Below are 7,865 nucleotides of genomic sequence, written 5' to 3' on the forward strand. Positions count from 1 at the left end.
TAACCATGAACCCTCCTTTGCTGTTGGTAGCAACGAGAATAAAAAGGTAGCGACACCTAATTTCAGTAGTGGCAGGGTTATGAAAAATGGCTCTACCCCTACTAATGAGAGTACTTCCAGAAATGGAAAACTCTCAAAAAGCCTTTATAGACAAAGGCGGCAAGCGGTGAAATCTTAAAGACCTCTGGTGCATTATGGGGGCTGAAAGGACACCGCAGCAAACCGCTAGAGTCGAACAGCGTTACACACTTTAGTACGCACCATCGAATATTCCCTCCATCATAAAGAGTTCACTATGGTTGCTTTGCTTGACATCGAAGGTGCCTTTAACAACGTGGACACATCTGCAATCACATCTGCACTGACATCTCTAAATGTAGAGAGTTCGCTTCGGGAGTTAATTCATTTAATGCTTACTAGCAGAATAATTAACTCAAAACTGGGCAACTCTTCTAGCAGACGATTCGTTAGTAGAGGGACACCGCAAGGTGGTGTTCTATATCCTCTCCTCTGGAACCTAGTGGTGAATGAAATCCTAACTAGTCTGGATGCGGAGAGTTTCAGAGTGATAGCCTATGCGGACGACGTTGCTATAGCAGTTTCAGGAAAGCATCTTAAAATAACTCTTACAAAATGCCTTCGACAGTCTAATACTATGAGCTGATCGGTGTGGACTGGGTGTTAACCCACACAAAACCGATCTGGTCTTATTTTCGAGGAGATACAAAATTCCATTTGCCAACCCTCCTTATATTAAAGGAATCCAATTAAAATTCTCAACGAGGCTAAATACCTTGGTCTTGTCTTAGACAAAAAACTAAATTGGAAACGTTACGTACAGGAAAGAGTCAAAAAAGCTTTAGGTAATAAATGGGGTTTACAACCCAGAATCACGCATTGGCTATACACATCGGTAATCAGACCGATTTTAACGTACTGTGTGGCAGTATGGTGGACTGCTTTAGAGAAAGGTATAAACAGGGATAAGTTAAATAAAGTCCAACGTTCAGCCTGCCTATGTATAAGCGGATCGCTTCGCACGACCCCGTCTGCGGCACTGGACACCTTGCTCTATCTTACACCTCTTGACATATTTAGCAAACAAATAGCTGCAAGCTCTGCTATTCGCCTCAATGCTTCGTCGCAGTGGACTAACAATAACATTGGCCACTCCGTAATTCTAAGGTACTCACAATCAATTCCAAAGCACACAGACTACACCATCCCCCAACTACAATTCGACAGAAACTTCCAGATTTCTATACCTACCAGATCTTTTTGGGAGGATAGGACATTCTTGGAGGATGAGTCAATCCATTTTTACACAGATGGGTCAAAAACAAAAGAAGGGGTTGGTGGAGGTGTGTACTCTGAACGACTGAAATTAAGTCTCTCATTCCGCCTTCCCAATCATTGTAGTGTGTTCCAGGCGGAACTTTTGGCGATTAAAGAAGTCTTGTCTTGGCTCAAAGAAAACGTGATAACAACATCTGATATCCGTATTTTCTCTGACAGCCAGGCCGCTATCAAATCTCTGGACTCTGTCTCTACAAACTCTATAACAGTCCATAACTGTCGATCATCTCTAATGGAGATGGCGCAACAGTTTAATATTCACCTTTGCTGGGTTCCGGGCCATAGAGACATTCCAGGTAACTCTAAGGCAGATGAACTCGCCAGGAACGGTACAGTACAGCCCATCCTACCACGTTTGGCAAGTACTGGCATACAAATCGCTACTTGTAAACTGCTGCTAATGCAAGACGCTGTGAGGAGGGCAGGCACCAGGTGGAACAACACTACTACGTGTCAAGCCACAAAAAACATCTGGCCAACACTGGCTTTAAAACGTTCAAGGTGCTTGCTCTCTCAGCATATTAGCTCGATATTAGGTGTCATAACCGGACACAGTCTAATAGAAAAACACACCACGAGACTAGGTGTATTCTTAAATGACTTTTGCAGAAGCTGTATGGGCGAGGAAGAGAAGGAAACGGTTCTTCATCTTCTCAGCACATGCCCTGCTCTAGCTCGAAAACGCAAGAATTACCTAGGAGAATTCTCCTTTAACGATCTAAACAATCTAAATCATATCGGTATAATCAGCCTCTCACGTTTCGTAAGGGACTAAAGCTAGTTCCATTGAGCTTAGGAGGAAGCCTCAAGATTCATGTGGTATCACAATGGGCCATTAAACTGGCCTAATTGTGTCCGTTTCCATCTTGGACAGCCACTATAACCTTACCTAACCTACACTGAATGTTCAAAATATATTTTTCATAAGATAAAATTTGATGTGAGCCAAAATCTCGAAAATAAATTTGTACCTACTTTTGTTAATTATTTTGTAGGTTTTTGTAAAAAAAACTGTCGATTAGATTTTTCTCAAAATGTTACTCTATTTTAATAACAATATTTAAAGAAAAAATTAAAATTAGTTTTAAGCTAATGACAAGATATTTGAGTCGAAAATTAATTTTTAGCAACTTGTATTAATTTTTTTGTTTAGGTTTTAATTTTTTGGAAGGAAACTGTCAATTCTATTTTTCTCAAAATGTTGCCGAATATTGAAAACAATATTTCTTATAAGATAAAATGAGTTGGAAACCATAATCTCAAATTTTTTAACAACTTTCAGTAATGTTTTTTTTAGGTTTTTATTTTTTATAAAAAAATTGTCAATCCCTAGAATCCTTATTTTATAAGTTTTCTCAAGAACTTATTAACCGATTTCAATAATTTTGTCTTAGCATAAGCTTTTATATATTTGATAATAAAAAAATGTCATTCTTATTAAAATAAAATTTTTTTTTGTTTTTGCAATTCGATATCTTGGAATGGGTCATCATTTTTATACGAAATTGAAATGTAAAACGTGTATTAATAAACTTTGAATAAATTAAAAAAGACTCTTTTGATAAATTAGCAAGGTCGTACGATCCAGTCGGGGATTTTATTTAATCTGTCGTTATGTAAAAGTGCCATGTTTTAAAGTTCCGAATCGTTCGGTTAAGTAAGTACCTATACAGCTTATTTTGTTATCAGTGGTTTCCCAAAACGTATTTATCAAATATTGCATATATTTCTTAGAGCCTAAATACCGAACATTTTGAACATCCGCACATGTATGCCCATTTGACCTTTAAAACGATTTGCATTTTTGAGTGTCCAATCAAATCCTGCCTACTATAGGTATACTATTCGCTTTTTCATTCAAACCGTTCATTATGCCTCGAAAATAGAACCTTACTTTAGTCGAATTTACTTTATTGAGCTTGGCTAAATCAATGGGTATGTCATAAACACAACTTAACACAACCGCAGTCGTCCGCTCCGCATCCGCAAAGGTTTTTCTTTATAATGCATGCATAGGTATATCCGCCTTCTATGAACTTTACATACTTTAAAAAACAAAATATTGCTTTCATACCTTTTCCTGTAATTTAGATCAAACCTGTTACACGCGCTCTCGCTCTTGTTGTAACTACACTTCTCTCCAACTCTCTGTATTTCTCTATTTAGGTTTTATTGACGGAAAAAGCTCACTAGAAGTTCTCCAAGTATACAGCAACGTTCAACAATTTGTTCAGCTTTTTTTACCTAATCTAGTGCAGACCAAGAGCAAGAGCAACACGTCATGCAATAAGAGAAATGAGCTGCCTTCACTCAAAAAAGAATGTTTCGACAAAATCGCGCATATAGCTCTTTTTCCTCCACCTGTTTTGTGAGCAACAGGATGCCATTTTACCAATTTATTAATACACAAGCCAGCAACAATTTGCTAGCAAGGCCAAATCTGTGGGTTCGGATTTTAAAATACGATGAACATTTATAATAAATACAACATTTCAAAATATCATTTCAAACTGTGTTTAATGTTAGAAGACTAATTAACTTAGCTGTTGGGAATGTTTTGACATTTTTAACAACAAATGTCAACTAATATTTTCGAATTTAATGGGTATTTTTATACAATCTGGCAATGCTTTTTTCATAGTTGTTCTTTTTGACAGCTGTCACTGCCATTTTATAATGAAAAGACTGACTTATGAACAATGTTTGCTAACCGTGCAAATTTATTACCGTGGGTCTGTGGTGCGGCCTCCAAGATCATGAGAGTTTGAAGTTTCTTGTTTACCCAAAAAGTGGACGAAAATTGCCCACCCTGAATTTCTACGAGCCTGTCGCAGTGCGCGGTAACTTGCCCGATATAATTTTTAAAACATAATGGCGAATCCTTACATTTATAATATTTAAGTTTAATTCTTGGGAAACCTATTGTTAAGGGTTTAACAATTTAATAGTATGCAATTTGCTAAATATTTTACCAAAGGAGTCCAGAATTTTAAACCATTTCTAACTAGTAAATTGCTATTTAACTTTTGTTAAAAAACGAACATCCAAACATATCTAAAAAGTGACAGTTCGTGAAAATAAGGAAATTAAATACGCTTAAACGGACCTATTTATTGGAATAACCAACAGTTGACTGATTATTCCATTCATTGCTCTTATAAGCATTATTGTACCGATGTCATTTGGATTTAACAAATTGGTAAAAGTTAAAGCAACTGTCGCAAAATTTTATACAAGTTAGTAAAATTTGAGAGCCGTTTTTAACAATTTACAAAGCTTTAAAGATGATTTAACTATTTTTCAACGACTTTTACATCTAACTATCTCTTAACATTTTGCTAAAGTCTCAGGAATTTTCCAGTCTAAAGTTGGAAATTCTAGTTTATTTGCTTTGTTTATTTCCACAAAATTTTACTGTTTAGACATCGGATGCCCGTTTTTTAATAAAAAGGAATAATTTGTAAGTTCGCCAAAGGAAAAGAAAGGTTTATTATTTTGGAGTGACGAGTAAATTGCTAAATATTTAGAAAATTGTTAACATTGAACTGTTAAAAGTGTATTATAGAGGATGTTTCCAAAAATACGTATTTTCCAGCAAAGCGTAACCCGTTAAATAAAGTGGATTGAATGGATTTGACATTTTTGGTCCCAATCTGTTTTTATATGAGTTGATAATTAAAGTAGTTTCCAACTTTTTTCTTCTTTCAAAATATATTTTTGTATTGTTCCCATAACTACTCAACGGCCTGACTTTTGAATTCTACTCAAATTTCATCCAGACATGTTTTCCTCCGATTGTAGTGAAAATCTTTGAGAGCGGTTTGTGCTCCACCACAGTCCCACCCTTTTTTCGTTTCTAATACTCAAATTTCAATTTACAATATTTTCTAAGTGAGTGTTTTTTTTGGTGTGTGTATTCAAGTGTGTGTTAATGTAAAAGGTCAAAGAGTAAGGTTTTATATTTGTATAAAACAAGGATAATTCTATCCGAAAGATTTCTCTTATGAGCTTAAATTTTAGTGCGTGTGAATTTACACTGTTTGCCTAGGCTATGTATACATAAAATGAAAAATAGTCTTTGGGATAATTGTCCTGACATGAGTTGGCCTAAAGTATTTTTTTTTGAATAATAGTTGCTTGACGTTCTGACTAAGCTCTATTATTAGGGATCACAGTCGGGGTTATACAAGGTACATAATGATTAATGAAAAAGGACCATTATGCGAATATTAGGTGGATAGAAAGAAATGTGTGAAGCTTTTTGTCAAACACAGTGATTTGAGGTTAAACAAGTTAGAGAGGCCCAATACGCGGGGGCGGAATCGTTTATAAAATAAAGATGTATAGACAAATAACACCGTTACTTATAAGTTGGAGAAAGAGGTTTAGCATATAAGGAAAAGTAGGATTTCACATTTTAAGCACATTAAACACTTCATTATATAAATGGTTGGAGACAAAATCTCGAAAAATGAAAACCCCAGATTCAAAATTCAGAAAATCCAAGATAATGTAATTCTAGCGTTCCGGAAAGCCAAAAATGGAATACCTAAAAAAATATCAAAATATTTCTTTTTTTTTTTTCTAATTTCTGCAAAATTAGGTAAAGCAGTAATCTCTATCAAGATTTTTGTTTATTCATTTTATTAGGTAAAGAATGAGTAATATAAAAATTGCTCACGGAAAATTCCTTCTAGTTCTAGTTTTTAAAAATCAATTTATTAAAAAATTGGTACTCGGTTAAGTTCCAGTTATTATTATTATTTATTATTAATATATTCTTTAATTCTCGATAATTGTTTACATTTTGTTGATATAAGAATTGTAAAGCTTGACAAAAATTTTGCCGTCTGCCTAATTGTCGTGTTTCGAGTTTTTAGTAAAAAAGGAAGAAAAGGTTAAAGTTATAAATACATATAAAAAAATAATATAACATTTACAAAAATAGATAAGTATTAAATTACTATATCAGATATCATAAATTTTAAATAAATACAAACAAATAAAAATAGGAAGAACATGATTTAGCTGAAAAAGAGATTTACATTTTATTTAATCATCATTTAAATTAGTTTAAAATTCAGTTGATTAAACTGTTTCGGTAACCTAAGGCATGATTTACATAGAGGCAAAGAATGTTCCAACCTGAGCAACCTTTCAAAAGATCCTTTGCATCTTCAAGTCGAAGAAAACTCTTTGAGACGTAAAGCCTGTGAATTTCCTGTAAGATTGGGCACACAGCTAGAAAATGATACACGTTTTCGGTTTCATTGCAGTTGCACAAACTACATTTCGGGCGGAGGTCAGTTTGATGAGGTCTAAAATTTAAGCAAAGCATTTCAGCCCTTGCTTTAATTTAAAGTAAACACTCATTTGATTGAGAAAGAGTTTTTCGTTGAAATGATTTCGAATAAAAAGTGTGTGGTTTAATTCGATGTTTGCGCTCTATTCAGACATTACAAATACAAGGAGTCATCTATTTTAGCTATACAGCTCTAGAATAAGTCCTGCCAATTGGTATGGGCTGTGTTATTGAGGTCGAAGTCTATTCTGTGTCTAAAAGCTAGATCATTCCATTCTTTGAAAGGCGATATTTGACGTCTTAGTGAATATTTTAATATCTGTTTGAGTCAGGCGTTTTCATAACTTTTATCATGTATTCAGCATTTGATTGTAGATTTTTTTTTTAAATACTTGTGGCATACCCGATTCAGTATGGAATCCATATGAAGGTGTTGAATAACTTCAAACTCTTCTAAGTTTTGATAGCCAAACACTTGATTTGGATAGCACAGGGGTACGTTACGAGTTATCAATAACCTAAGTATTTGACCTGATTTACTTTTTCTATTGGTTCAGGTTCCAAAAACCATTTCTCTTGGGAAGTTGTTCTTCGACTTTGCAACATTTATATTATAAATCCCATAAATCATAAAAACGCTTAAGCTTGTTTATTTGTAACTGCAAAGCTATGGGATTATTAGCCAATAGTACAATGTCATCCGCGTATAGGAGTATTTTTATTATTGTTTCACCAACCTTAATACCACCAGGGAAATATGTGGATACTTCATCAATATATAGTGCAAACATTAATGGACTTAATCCACAACCTTGTGGAACAGCAGTACTTGTATTGAAGAAATTAAACATTCCACTTCCATTCCATACAGAAGCAGAAGTATCGGTTATAACAAGCTTATATAAGTTAAGACATTTTGTTGATAGGCCTAGGGTAGAAATTTTATAAATTAAAGCGCTCCTGTTAACCGTATCAAAGGAAGCTTTTAAATCGACAAAAAAAGATAAAGTTTTTTTTTGTTCTCTAAAAATATTTTGACTATAGTATTGAGCGCAAATATATGGTGAACTGTTGATAGACCCGGTTGAAAACCGGCTTGGAAAATACTTAATATTTGATTCTCTTCAACCTATTTCGTCAACCTATGGTATAGGTCAAATCGATATTCCCCTGTAGTTGTCTGGGCGCTTGGGATCACCTTTTTTAA

The sequence above is a fragment of the Eupeodes corollae genome, chromosome 1 (genome assembly GCF_945859685.1).
Source record: "Eupeodes corollae chromosome 1, idEupCoro1.1, whole genome shotgun sequence".
Taxonomy (NCBI): Eukaryota; Metazoa; Arthropoda; class Insecta; order Diptera; family Syrphidae; genus Eupeodes; species Eupeodes corollae.